At 35.0% G+C, this 15,745-nt stretch overlaps 1 protein-coding gene and 1 non-coding gene across 2 annotated transcripts in view; both read right to left on the reverse strand.

Moving 5' to 3' along the window:
- The window catches only part of RSRC1 (arginine and serine rich coiled-coil 1), a 429,365-nt gene that overhangs the window by 272,029 nt on the left and 141,591 nt on the right, over positions 1-15,745 (reverse strand). The gene's annotated exons all lie outside the window — the stretch shown is intronic.
- LOC114209167 (U6 spliceosomal RNA) lies at positions 1,073-1,180 on the reverse strand. Its single transcript, XR_003609266.1, has one exon. It is a non-coding gene; the product is annotated as a U6 spliceosomal RNA (small nuclear RNA).

Consider the following 15,745-nt stretch of genomic DNA (forward strand, 5'->3'; position numbering starts at 1 on the left):
TGGGGGGGCAATAATGAGAAAAAAAACCTTGAACAATGGTATACAGAAAATAATCCTTAACTTTGAGTTCCCTTATGCAAAGTGTTAAAAGGCTCTTAATTGCTAATATACACATTTTAACCCATATTTTTGGTTCCAGTATGCACAAACTACAAATCAATCCTGTTACGGGCCAGTCTCAAAAGAGGAAACTGCAGGTGGGTACAGAAAAGGGAAGGAAAGTAAAAGAGCAAAAAGAAGTTTATTGCAGTGAAAATGTAGAGAGGAAAGTAAACTCAGGACTCAGAACTGTACACCCTTAGCATTTGTAAGAAAGATGTTGAGCCACATACTACACAATGAAGTTACCACGATGGGCAAAAACCTACATAACCTTACATAACACTAGGCCTGGGGCACGTAGATTGAGAAAGACCTAATCAGTAATCTCAAACATTCAAGTTATTTGTTATCTCTTGAACAACAGTAGGAACCAATGGATATAAACAACTATTAGAACTTCAGGGAGAAAGAGAAATGGAAAGTTTTTAGTATAAAAGGATGAAAATGGCAGTTAATGGTTGTGCTAGTTACTAAGCTGCTACCTCTGCCATAAATTTATTATAGAACTCTGCAAATGACATTTTTCCTTTGCCAGCTAGCTCCCTGTTAAGTTCTGCTAGGAAGAGGTGTGAGAAGGAAGTTGAATAGTTCCAGAAAGTGAGAAGGGCTTCCCTGTTTTACTTGCTGCTCCTGTCAGGGCTGCCCCTGCAACAACTCTTTACTCCAAAGGAAGTAACTCCTTAGTAGAGTTGGTTCCAATTTCTAGGTTGTTGCTGTTGTTTTCCATTTTCCCAGAACCAGACCCATCATATTCCCTCAGAGGCCACTAGCACAGCCAAGCAGCATCCCCTTCTCAAAGGTCCAGCTCTTAGCTCTGTGGAGCCCATCCCACAAGCCTCTGAGGTACCAACACCAGTCAATCAACACCTAGTCCTCCCAGGTCTGGGTCCCAGCTCTGCCCTTCTCTGAGATCTTAAATCCCAATAATCTCAACCTCTTCTCTTCCCCCCACCCCCGCAAAGATTCTGGAAAATATATGGAACGCTTCACAAATTTGTGTGTCATCCTTTGTGCAAGGGCCATGTTAATCTTCTCTGTATTGTTCCAATTGTAGTGTATGAGCTGTCAAAGAGAGCACCCAACCTCTTCTCTTTGTTCCCCCAGGAGCAGTACCTGATTCTTGCTATTACTATCTCTTGATAGCTCAGTGTTCCCCCTTTTGCATCACCCTCCCATACCTAATTAACCAACTCACCATAAAAAATTCTATTAAGATAACTAGTGTGGTTTCATCTTCCTGACTGGTTCCTGACAGATACAATGGTATCAAGTAGTCCTTATTTTAGATGTAATTAACATTCTCTTTAGGTGTTATTTTTAGTGTTTAATTTTAGTTTAAGTAAAAAATATTTTTAAGGACTATGAGAATTTTATTCACACTTCAGTCTCCCTAAATTTTTTATATATTTTTTTCCTGTTAGGTGTAAGATTTTTTTTCCTCCCACAATTCTTTTGGTTAAATCTGTGAGAAAGCCCCAAGTCACTAATGTGTTTGTGATACTTATCCTTAATCTATTCCATACCTTCCAATTGTGTCTAAGCCCAAAGGGATGTAAATCTTCCTTTTTAACAAGAACAGCAAACCCTTTAGTTCTGGGCAGCAGTAACTGGAATAGCTAGTGACAGGTAGAGGAATACATTTTAAAGAGTTATCAAGAGGGAGCAGGTTAACTGAATCTTAACATCCCAGAAAAATGACCATATTTATTAATACATATATTTTAAATATATGCTGGAGTTAGTCACAGTGGGGAGATACAAAATGTCTAAGTGTAAAACATGTACTTCAGTAAGATAAGAGTTATTTGTACAACTGTATAACTATTAACTTATCAAAATCTCACCTTGATAGCTACCTTGGGTAAATACATCATTTAACCTCTGGTAGCCTCAGTTTTCTCATCTGTAAAGAAAATAGGCTGGACTAGGTCTCTGTTGCCATATATCTAACATGACAATCTATACAATTTCTTTCAGTGCTGAGGCATTGGGAGCTCAGCATCATTACTGAGAGAAACAAAAGACTGGTTTTGTAAAGGGAAAAACGAAAGAGGTAGAAAAAAAGAGTATAAAGATTGATAGTTTAAAAATATAATTTGAAAGCGATTCAAATACATAATATTAGAGAATTCCTTATCTTCTTCCTCTAAGTCAAGGAAAAGGAAGAAACTATATCACAGGTAAACTATCTCGTTAAAAAGATTTAAAAGTTTCTTTATTTCTATTATCACAGTCTTTGAAAACATTTACTAAGTCAGAAAGGATACTTCTTAAATTCTCTTCAAGATAGAAAACATGTCCTTGTATTATATGATCTCACTGATATGAGGAATTTTTTTTTTTAAGATTTTATTTATTTATTTGACAGAGAGAGACACAGCGAGAGAGGGAACACAAGCAGGGGGAGTGGGAGAGGGAGAAGCAGGCTTCCTGTGGAGCGGGGAGCCCGATGCAGTGCTCAGTCCCAGGACCCTGGGATCATGACCTGAGCCGAAGGCTGACGCCCAACGACTGAGCCACCCAGGCGCCCGATGATATGAGGAATTCTTAATCTCAGGAAACAAACTGAGGGTTGCTGAAACAAATAATACATTATATGTAAAAAAAAAAAAAAAAAAAAGAATATAGTAGGAAGGGAAAAATGAAGGGGGGGAAATTGGAGGGGGAGATGAACCATGAGACTCTATGGACTCTGAGAAACAAACTGAGGGTTCTGCGGGGGGTGGATGGGTTAACCTGGAGATGGGTATTAAAGAGGGCACGTATTGAATGGAGCACTGGGTATTATACGCAAACAATGAATCATGGAACACTACATCAAAAACTAATGATGTAATAATGTATGGTGATTAACATAACATAATAAAATAAAATTTTAAAAAAGATAGAAAACATGTCTTTTTTTTGTTTTTCAGTTTTAAAGACTAAGTGAATTTTGATATTCTTCTTTCAAATTGTCTGACCACCTGCTATACAGTAGACCATATGCTTTCATGGCTTATTTATAGAAATAATTATATTTAAAGTACCAGTTAAAAGTTCATGGGCTAGGCCAGATCATTTATCATTTAGTAGTTACCACTTAACTTGGTGCAACTGGTTGGTTTTGATACAAGGGAAATTTGGTGATAACAACTTTCAAATTTTATAATCAATTAAGTTACTCCAATGAAAACTGAGGGAGAAAAACTGAAGGAGGATGACTAATGTTTTTAGGAGATCTCTCTAGTTGCTGTGTGGATAATGGTTTGTAGGGAGGGCAAGAGTGAAAGTAAGAAGTGCAAATAAGACACTAAGCTATACCTCATGTAGAAAATGATACTGGCTTGGTCCATATCAGTGGAACTATCACTCCATTCAGGTATCAGTGGAGATAAATAAAAGAAAAAAGAAAAGGCTTTTTTTTTTATGGCCTCAATAAGGTCAAACATTTTTATAGAGGATACTAAAGTAACGGAGTTGGAAATGTAGATGGTGGAGAGAAAGAAATACATGCTAACAAGATATAATTTGGGGGTACAGCTGGTGATAATGACAAGCTTGTTAACTTTTTAAGATGTGACTATAGGACAGTAGAGCATGTGACTATTGATCTCAGGGCCAAGAGTTCGAGCCCCACATTTGGCGTGACTACAGGAGTAGGCAGCTTAGAAAGGATAGAGACAAAGATAGTTACAAGTGAGAAAATAGAAACTAAATGAGAAGTAATACTATCATTATCAGTAAATACCTGAACAGTCTTCCACTAACATCTGTTGGTCAGAATGTTTTACACAACATACACAGTACACTGTATGCAAATGAGAGCATTATAACTGCTCATAAAATATCTAACTTATAATGTCTCTCTTAATAATATTACTCTAACCACATCCCCAAACTTATCCAGTCCACTAAAATAGCAATGGCTTTTAGAACTTTCATGGAGACATTCAGCAACATAATAATAATATCTTAGGCAATATAATAGTTTATTTTACTATGGAAAGTAACTAGACTTACTGTGGTGATCATTCTGCAGTATACATAAATATCGAGTCATTATGTTATTTGTGTATACTGCAAATGATCAAAACTAGGGTCAAAAACTAATATAATGTTATACATTAACTATACCTCAATTTAAAAATAATACTGATAATAGTTTTCCAAAACTATTTGTACACAGCACACCTAAAACAGACCATATACTACAAATTGTTGGAAGTAAAAGATGGATAAATTGGGTTCTTTATACTAATCTCTCACTTTTTTATAAGTCTTAATATTTCTGTAATAAAAAGTTTACAGAAAAACTAAGTGATGAGAATGTGGACTGGCAACCACAGTCTCAGAATCTCTATTTTTGATGAAAAATGGGCTCCCCTATTTTGAAAAACTGGCATGTTGAGCTCTATAAATCGCCTAAGGCAAAGTGCTAAGCATAGGAAAGGCATCCACTTTATGAAACCTTTGTCCTGGAATAGACACTATGAATCTTTTAAAACAAAGGAGTCCAAGTTTGCTGCTCAGGATAACACACTGAACATAAAAGATTACTAATGACTTATGAACTCCTAATGTAGCATGAATCATGCCAGCAACACTAGGATATTGGTTTCAACAAATAGCCTATTTTATTTTATAAACTTCACCAGAATATTATCAACAGCAGTATTAGAAAATGGAAAGCTAATAAAATTAGGAGGCGGCATCGGCATACTGCACACAGTGTTTCTCATCGCTCTAATGCAGAATCTAATGGATGAGAGATCCATCTTTTAACTTAAAAAAAAAAAGGAGCCAGTAAACCTAGAAAAATAGACCTCCATTTGACAAAGTTATTAGAGAATATTTTGCTACCTCAATTCAATAAACTGCATTAGTGAAACCAGTTTCTTTTATAAGAAAAAAAAGAGGCAGCATACTTTCTTCTTGTGTTTTATTATAGTTCAAAAAGCCTGATTATATTAACATTTTCTTGTTTTCCTTGAGCGATATCTGAAGTAGAAGACAACTGAAAGGTTAGAGGATTATAAATATTCTCTTTCTATAAAGATGTTTTCCTAATTCTACAATAGAGGATATTATAAATACTGGATAATATCAAACTTTCAGAAATCAATGCTTTTCACAAACACCCAGGTTGCCTACCTGTGAAATAGAGCTTTTAATATCTAACCCTGATTTTATTTGATATCATGACCAAGTATTTTTCTGAAAAATAAATGGTTATTAGCAATTTCTACTACAGTTCCATAACAGCAAAGGCAGAATCCATGTTTAGGTGATTACTTTATGTTTTGATTCAGTTATCTGCAGGGTGTCTGCATGGTACTCTAACTATTTAAAGCCAGCAAAAAAGATTACAGCTCATACTAACTGGATTTTCACAGCTCCCTATCATTCAGCTTGAATTCCTCATGGGCAGATTAAAAGGGCCAAGGCAAACAATAGTCTTTTTACAAGGTGGTTATTGAAAAAAAAAGAAAAGGAAGAAGAAAAGAGAAAAAAAAAACTATATTTTAGGGTCAAAACGAAATTTTTTAAGGAAGCAGCCACATAAAAACAAACTTAAATGTCTAACAGAGGTAAAACTCTAGGTGTTACCATATAATGAATCCAAATCAAGAAATTAATAGCATCTGAAAGAATGGTAATTTTTATCCTGAAATCTGTAACATAGATGATATGGTTTTAGAGTTCAAAGATGGTTAGTTAGGCATCAAAGAATAGAGTTAAAAGTACCTCAATGATCACTTAGTCTAACCTACTATTATAGTATAGATAGGCTGAGGCCCGAAGAACTGAACATGGCATTTTCAAGTCAACTACTGGCAGATTACCAAAATAACCATGTAAGTATTTCATGTTCTTTTCCACTTTGACTTAACCACCCTCATTCTCTACCTTCACTCATTTCAAATGATCAAATGACTTCCCAATCTATGATTATAGCCTTTCTCAATGAGTCCCTGATACAAGGCCTTCCTTATATATTATCTCCTCTAATCCTCATGCAATTCCAGGAGGTAGTTATTTTCATCATGGCCATTTTACAATAAAAAACCTAAGACTTAGAGAGATTAAGTGACTTGCCCAGGATCACACAGCTAGTAAATGGAAGAGTTGGATTTAAAATCAGGTCTACAGAACTCTAGTGTATGAGCTATTTTTTTAAATAATTTTTTAATTATGTTATGTTAATCACCATACAGTACATTATTAGTTTTTGATGTAGTGTTCCATGATTCATTGTTTGCATATAACACCCAGTGCTCCATGCAATATGTGCCCTCCTTAATACCCATCACCAGCTCACCCATCCCCGCACCCCCCTCCCCTCTAGAACCCTCAGTTTGATTCCTGGAGTCCATAGTCCCTCATGGTAGTGTATGAGCTATTAACCACTATGCTATACCAGCTTCTCTATTAGCTTCTTTTCCTGATTTCATGGATTAGTCCCAACGGTTTACACCTTTCTTTCCATGTACCATTTATTCACACACCTCATCCAAATACCACCCTTAGTGTCTCCACACTACTGTTTAGTATTAAATAACCAGTTGGTTTCTGAACCCAAGTCAGATCAAGATCCAGTTGGATAACATTCTTTACTTATTTTCTACTTATCTTATTCTCTACTACCACTACCTTAAGTAAAGCTTCATCACTGCTCTCTCAACAGAACTTACTATAAAACTTCAAAATGGTCTCTCAGCCTTCAATCCTTTCTCCTTAGTGCTTTCCAGATTTAAAATTGTTCCAAGTCAAAACTCCTTTGGCACCTCCTTTTGTCATGCTCTTGTTTCCAGAAAGTACCTTCTGCATTTTGTTTGACAATAAAATGGTAATTTCCCCCAAAAGGGAGGGAATAAAAATAATTCCCAAACACTCTACGATCCCTCTTGCTTCAGTCCTTTCTTTTTCCCTCTCCTTACTTTCTCTTCCGTGTTCTGTTCTTCCAGATGGCTTAGGTATCAACACCTTTAGAAAATCTTCCTTGACTAACTCATTTTGGGTTAAGTAGCCCTGTGATATGCTCTCCTAGTATATTGGGCATCTCTCTATCATAGCACTCGCACTACATTGTTATCATCTATTTACCTGTCCAACTGTCAAACTAGATGAAAATTTCCTGAAATCAAAGACCATGTCTTACTCATCTTTACAATCTTCAATAACCATAATAGTGCCCTTCACATTTTAACAGCTCCCAAAGCAATCCATGGCACATGGCATTTATCTTTGCTATGTCCCATGGGTCAGATTCAGCAGTCATTGTCATTTAATCTTTCCATATGGGAAATATTGCTTTGGTCACTATAAAGCCTCCCCTTTATAGGTCTCTACAGTTATCAAATTCCAAGTAAAATACCTAAAGATTTAAAGGTAAACAGGAATTAAAAACCCAACACTCCAGGCCAGAACACTCCTCAGCTCAGTACCTATATATCTTCTTGCCTACTTTATTTTACTTCTTGAATGTCCAAAGCAAACTTATGATCTTCTGTCATACCATGATACCATGGTCTCTTCCAGAATAACCCCTGGTCAATTATATATATATATATAACCATCACTTCAATGATACAAACCAGAAAACTACTGGTTATCCTTAGTATCTTCCTCTCTTTTACCAAATTGAATCCATCATTAAATACATAAATATGTCTCAAATCCATCAACTTCTCTATCTCCAATGCCAAATCCCTGTTTCGAGCTACTATTACATTCCTCCTAGACTACAGCGCTACTAATCTGGTTTCTCTGCATCCACTCTTATCCTCTGCAATCTGTTTTCCACACTGCAGCTGGAGTGATCTTTTCAAAACACTAATCTGATCATGTCACCAATCAGATTAAAACACTTCAAAGGAATCCTGTTATTCTTAAGATAGAGACCAAAATCCTTAACCAGGTTTACAAGGCCCTGCACAGTCTAGCCCCTCTCTGCTTCTCTGGACCCAACTCATACTGTGTTCCCCCATCTTCTGCATTCTAGTGACTCTGACCATCTTTCAGTCCCTGTTCTTATCAGTCTCTCTCCTGTCTAGGGACCTTTGCAGGTGATGTTTCCTCTGTCTATAATGTTCTTCTTCCTTCTTTCACTGGTTTCAATTCATCCTCATTTCTTTAGGAAAGTGTGCCTGACTATTGTAAATCAAATTCCCTCCCCTACTATATGCTATGTAAAGTACTATGCATATCTCATCCATGATATTTATCACCACTGAAAGTTTATATTTATGTGACTTCATAATTGCTATTTTCCCTCACTAGACTATAAGTTCCATTGATTCAGGAACCATGACAGTTATCAATCACCATGGGATCTCTAAGAAACAACTCAGTGTCAGACACAGTAGGTACTTCACAAATATTTGATAAACTAGTAACAGAAAGAAGGGAGGGCATGTCTTAGGTAGTAACATCTAGGCTATATTCAGTCACCATTGTCCTTGCTATGGAAAAGGTAGAGACTCCAAATCAGGGTAATTAATTTAATATGAAGAGCCTAATTGTCATAATTTACAGTTTATACTGAGAACCCTCTCCTTCCCCTTCAATCACAGAATATCATATATATTCTTCGTTCAAGACTGGTAAGGTAATCTTCCACCACAAAAAAGAGATTTCAGAGACCATGTACTCTATTCCTCTCATTTTACAGTTAAAGAATATAAACCCAGAAATGTTAAGTGACCAACCCAAAGTCATATGTAAATTAGAAGAGCCAGGACTAGAGGCCACACTTACCACTCTAATATAATATCCACTATATCTACTATGGTGAAACATTATGGAATTTTTCAGAGAAAAGAATGCAGTACTCATTACTAATTTAAAATCTAGTAACCCTGTAGGTACATACAAGTTTGTCTGATCACATGCTCTAATTCTGGGTTTCTTGAGAAAATGTGGTAACCATTATCTCCAAAGAACCATGAAAAAGTTGTATACTCAACAACAGCAGTTTTTACCTATGGGATGAATGATCTAAAAGCAGTTAGTTGGACGTCATCAGAAGTTTAACCCCACAGAAAATTTTTAAAATTATTTTGTGGATGTGGAAAAACTTTGGGTGGATTCATGAGGTTAGGTTTAGATAGGTTGGACTTAAGGCTCTGGAACATGTACTTATACGTATGTATCTGAAGTTCCAAGAGCTCTGGCCTACTGAAAACTTAGATAATGGATTCAAGGACAAGAAAACAGTAAGCCAGATGCCAGTCTTCAGTGAAAGAGGAATATTATCTAGGAAATACATGGCACCAAAAGAAAGGTAAAGAAAGTTTCATGACGAATAGCTCAAGCTTCATAGAAATATATTTTAACTTATTCTATTTGAACTAATGGTTCAAAGAACAATCATTTGGAAGGGAGAATCGAAAGTACAAAAGATAACAAATTGATCTCCTCATCCTGAAGTATATTGGAAGTAATAAAATAAGATGGAAACTCAGATTCTAATAATCTAAATAAATCCAGATCAACCCTTTTTCTGAGAAATACTACAATGGGTAGAAATTTTTAAAAAATATTTATGGCATCTTTGATGGCATTTAAAAGATAGAGATTCAAGGGGTGCCTGGGTGGCTCAGTGGGCTAAGTGTCTGCCTTTGGCTCATGTCATGATCCCAGGGTCCTGGGATCGAGCCCCAAGGCTCGATCAGGCTCCCTGCTCAGTGGGCAGTCTGCTTTTCCTCTCTCTCTGTCCCCATCCCCTCACTTGTGCTCCCTCTCTCTCTCACACAAAGAAGTAAAATCTTAAAAAAAAAAAAAAAAAAAAGGAACTCAATTACTGAGAAAAAAATTAAGATAATCCCAGATTGCCCTCAAAGGCAACAAAAATGAACCCATTTGGAACCATACACAATGAAGTCATAGATTATAAAATAACTAAGCTTAGTAAGTTAAACATACCAATTAAAAGAGAGTGGTTGTAAATACGAATCTTTTAAAATCCATATAGGCCTACCTCAAGAAACAAGAAAAATCTCAACTAAACAATCTAACTTTACACCTAAAGGAACTAGAAAAAGACTTCCAAAATTAGTAAAAGGAAAGAAATACTAAAGATCAGACTGGAAATAAATGAAATAGACTAAAAAAATAATAGGAAAGTTCAATGAAACTAAGAGCAAAATTTAAAAAACCCTTTAGCTATAGTGAGAAAAAAAGAGGACACAAAGAAATACACTCAGAATTGAAAGAGAAGTTACAACTGATTACAACTAAGAAGTTACAACCAAGGAAATATAAAAAATCATGAAAGATTATTACAAACAATTATACGCCAATGAAATGGAAAGCCTAGAGGAAATAGATAAATTCCTAAAAACATACATTCTTCCAAGACTAAATCATGAAAAAATAAAAAATCTGAGTAGATTGATTACTAGTAAAAAGACTGAATCCTTAATCAAAAAACTCCCAACAAGCCTAAGTCCAGGACCAAATTCACAAGTGAAGTCTAATGAAAATATAACACCTATCCTTCTCAAACTCTTCCAATAAATGAAGACAAGGGAATATTTCCAAACTCATTTTGTGAGGCCAACATTACTGTAATACCAAAACCAGACAAGGACACCACAAAAAAAGAAAATTACAAGCCAATCCCCAATGAATGTAGATGTAAAAACCCTCACCAAATTTTAGCAAATTCAATTAAACAATACATTAGAAGGATCACACATCAAGTGGAATTTATTCCAGGAATGCAAGGATGGCTCAACATCCACAAATCAATCATTGTTATACAAATATATTGACAAAACGAAGGATAAAATCACCTGATCATCTCAATAGACGCAGAATAAGTACTGGACAAAATTCAACTTCCATTTCTGATAAAAATGCTCAACAAAGTGGGTACAGACAGAACATAATACTACAACATAATAAAAGCCATATATGACAAACCCACAGCTAACATCATATTCAATGGACAAATGTTGAAAACTTTTCCCTCAAGATTAGAAACAAGAGAAGGACGCCCACTCTTGCCACTTTATTCAATATAGTATTGAAAATTCTAGCAATTAGGCAGGAAAAAGAAATAAATGGCATCCAAATTGGAAGGGATGTAAACAGTAAATGTTACTGTTTCTGAACAACAGGATGTATAGAAAACCCTAAAGATTCCATCAAAAAGCTCTTAGAACTAATAAATGAACACATTAAAGTTGTAGGATACAAAATCAATATGCAAAAATCTGTTATGCTTGTATACACTAACAATGAACTATCAGTAAGAGAAATTAAGAAAACAATCTTTACAACAGCATGAAAAAGAAAATCTAGTAATAAATTTAACCAAAGAGGAAATGACCTGTACACAGAAAACTGTAAGACATTGATGAAAAAAAATTGAAGATGACACAAACAAATAGAAAGATATTCTATGTCTCATGGACTGGAAGAATTTATAATGTTAAAAGGTCCATATCACACAAAATAATGTACAGATTCAATGCAATCAAAATTCCAATGACATTTTCCATAGAAATAGAACAAACAATCCAAAAATTAGTATGGAGCCACAAAAGATCCCTCATAGCTAAACCAACCCTGAGAAAGAAGAAAAAAGCTGAAGGCATCATGCAACCTGATTTCAAACTATACTACAAAGCTACAGTAATCAAAACAGTATGATATTGGCACAAAAACAGATACATGTATCAGTGGAACAGAATAGAGAGCCCAGTAATAAACCCACACACATATGGTCAATTAATTTATAACAAAGGAAGAAAGAATATACAATGTGGAAAAGACAGTCCCTTCAATAAACGGTGCTGGAAAAACTGGACAGTACAGTCACATGCAAAAGAATGAAACTGGACCACTATTTTATACCACACACAAAAATTAACTCAAAATGGAATAGACTTGAAATCATAAAATTTCTAGAAGAAATCACAAATGGTGGTAAACTCTTGACATTCATCTTAATGATATCTTTTTGGATCTGACCCCAGATGGCAAGAAAAATGGCAAGAAAAGCAACAACAAACAAATGGAACTACATATGCACAGCAAAGAAAACCACTGACAAAAATAAAAAGGCAACCTACTGAATGGGAGAAGATATTTGCAATCATATATGTATCCAATAAGGGGTTAATATCAAAACATACAAAGAATTAATACAACTCAATAAAAAAATCTGATTAGAAAAACTGGCTGGGGATTGAACATTTTTCCAAAGAAGACAAACAATGGCCAACTTGCACATGAAAAGACTCAATATCACTAATCATCAGGGAAATGCAAATAAAAATGAATTACCACCTCCCAACTATCAAAATGACTCTTATATAAAAGACAAGAAATAACAAGAGTTGGTGAGGATGCAGAGAAAAGGGAACCCTTGTCATTCTTGGTGAGAATAAAATTGAGTAGCCACTTTGGAAAATAGTACAGAGGTTCCTCAAAAAATTAAAAATAGAACCATCGGGGCAACTGGGTAACTCAGTCCAGTAAAGCATCCAACTCTTGATTTCAGCTCAGGTCATGATCTCCGGGGTCATGAGATTGAGTGCCATGTTGAGTTTCATGCTCACCATGGAACCTGCCTAAGATTCTCTCTCCCTCTCCCTCTGTAGCCCCTCCAATCTCTAAATAAATAAATGAATAAATGAATTAATGATAAATAAACAACCATACAATCCAGCAATTTCACTTCTGCAAATTTATCTCAAGAAAATGAAAACAATAATTCAAATAGATATATGCACTCTTATGTTCATTACAACATTATTTACAATAGCCAACATATGGAGAAAATCCGAATGACCACTGATGGATAAATAGATAAAGATAATGTGTGTTTGTATGTGTGTGTAATGAATACTACTCAGCTTTAAAAAAGAATAAAATCTTGCCATTTGCGACAACATGGGTGGATCTCAAGAATATTATACTAAGTAAAATAACTCAGAGAAAGACAAATACCATATGATTTCACTTATAACTGGAATCTGAAAAGTAAAACAAACAAAACAAAACTCATAGATACAGAGAACAGAATGGTGCTTATCAGAGAGTAAGGAGGTTGGGAACAGACAAAATGGGTAAAGATCAAGAGATACAAATTTCCACTTGTAAAACAAGTAAGTCATGGGGATATAATGTACAGCATGGGAACTATAGTCAAAAATACTTTATTACAAATTTGAATGTTGCTAAGACACTAAATCTTAAGTCTGCCTTATATGGAAAAATAATGGGAATTTGTATGGTGACAAAGGGTAAACAGACAATACAGTAATCATTTCACAATGTACCCAAAGGAAAAATCATGATGTTCTACAACTGAAACTAACATAATGTTGTATCTCAATTATACTTCAATTAAAAAAATAAAGCTTCCTCAGGACCAGGAAAAGAAAGTTCTACCTATCTGCAAGAAACTCATTTCAAAGATAAAGGATATCTGGCTTAGCTATATTACTATCGGACAGTGTTCACTGCAGAGCAATAATAGAGTCAAGAAAAAAGAGAGACACCATATGAGTCAATTCACCAAAAAGATTTAACAATCTTAAATGTATATACACCTAACAAAAGAACTCAAAAATATACATAGCAAAAACTGAAAAGAAAAACAGACAAATCCAAAATTATAGTTGGAAACTTTGGCTTTATTGAGATATAATTTACATCCCTTAAAGTTCACCCTCTTAAGGCATATGGTTCACTGGTTTACACTATATTCATGTTGTGTGTTAATCACTTCAAGTTTATCCATGTTATAGCATGTAACAGTACTTTATTCTTTTTTATTACCAAATAACATACAATTACAGTTGACCTTTGAACAACATGGATTTGAACTACATGGGTCCACTTGCATGCATACATTTATTTTTAATTCCAGTACAGTTAACATACAGTGTTATATTTAGTTTCAGGCGTATAAAATAGTGATTCAACAATTCCATACATTACTCAGTGCTCATCATGACAAAGGTACTCTTAATTCCCTTCACATATTTTACCCATCTCCCCACTGACCTCCTCTCTGGTAACCACCTGTTTGTTGAATATAGTTAAGATTCTCTTTTTTGGTTTGTCTATTTTTTTCCATTATTTGTTTCTTAAATTCCGTGTGTGTGTGTGTGTGTGTGTGTGTGTGTGTGTGTGTACACTTCTTTATCCATTCATCCATCAGTGGACACTTGGACTGCTTCAATAATTTGGCTATTGTAAATAATGCTGCAGTAAATACAAGAGTGCATGTATCATTTTGAATTAGTGTTTTTGTGTTCTTTGGTTAAATACCCAGGAGTGCATTTACAGGATCATAGGGTAGTTCTATCTTTAATTTTTTGAGGAACTTCTGTACTATCTTTCACAGTGGCTGCACCAGTTTGCATTTCCACCAACAGTCCACAAGAGTTCCCTTTCTCCACATCCTCACACCAACATTTGTTGTTTCTTGTGTTTTTTATTTTATCCATTCTGACAGATGTGAGGTAATACCTCACTGTAGTTTTGAGTTGTATTTCTCTGATGATCAGTGATGTTGAGTACCTTTTCATGTGTTTGTTGGCCATCTGTATATTTTCTTTGGAGAAAAGTCTGTTGATGTTGTCTGCCCATTTTTTAACTGGAACATTAGTTTTCTGGTGTTGAGTTACATGTAAGTTCTTTATATATTTTGAATACTAACCACTTATCAGATATGTCATTTGCAAATATTTTCTCCATTCAGTAGGTTGTCTTTTTGTTTTGTCAATTGTTTCTTTGCTCTGCAGAAGCTTCTTATTCTGAAGTAATGCCAATAGTTAATCTTTGCTTTTGTTTCCCTTGCCTCAGAAGACCCATCTAGAAAGATGCTGTTATGTCCAAAGTCAGAGAAATTATTGCCTGTGCGCTCTTCTGGGACTTTTATGGTTTCATGTCTCACATGGTCCTTAATCCATTCTGAATTTATGTTTGTGTTTGGCGTAAGAAAGTGGTCCAGTTAAATTCTTTTGCATGCAGCTGTCCACTTTTCCCAACACCATTTATTAAAGAGACTTTTTCCCACTGCATATTCTTGCTTCCTTTGTTGAAGATTAATAGACCATATAATCATGGGTTTGTTTCTAGGTTTTCTACCCTGTTCCATTGATCTGTGTCTATTTTTGTGGGAGTACCAAAATGTTTGGATTATCACAGCTTCGTAGTGTCGCTTAAAATCTGGGATTGTAATGCCTCCAGTTTTGTTCCTCTTTGTCAAGACTGCTTTGGTTATTCAGGATCTTCTGTGGTTCCACACATATTTTAGAACGTGTGTATTAGATCAGTGAAAAAGGCTTCTGGTAATTTGATAGGGATTATACTAAGTCTGTAGATTATTTTGGGTAATAGGGACATTTTAACAAAATGTGTTCTTACAATCCATGAGCATGGAATATCTTTCCATCTCTTTGTTCAGTCAATTTCTTTCATCATTGTTTTACAGTTTTCAGACCACAGGTCTTTCACCTCCATGGCTGAGTTTATTCCTAGCTATTTTATTATTTTTGATGTAACTGTAAATGGGATTGTTTTCTTAATTCCTCTTTCCCCTGCTTCATTATTAATTATATACAAATTCAACAGATTTCTGTACATTGATTTTCTATTCCGCAACCTTGGTGAATTCATTTATCAGTTCTAGTAGTTT

The sequence above is a fragment of the Eumetopias jubatus genome, unplaced genomic scaffold (genome assembly GCF_037043125.1).
Source record: "Eumetopias jubatus isolate StellerSeaLion01/CBP00866 unplaced genomic scaffold, mEumJub1_p1.0 scaffold_1, whole genome shotgun sequence".
Classification (NCBI taxonomy): Eukaryota; Metazoa; Chordata; class Mammalia; order Carnivora; family Otariidae; genus Eumetopias; species Eumetopias jubatus.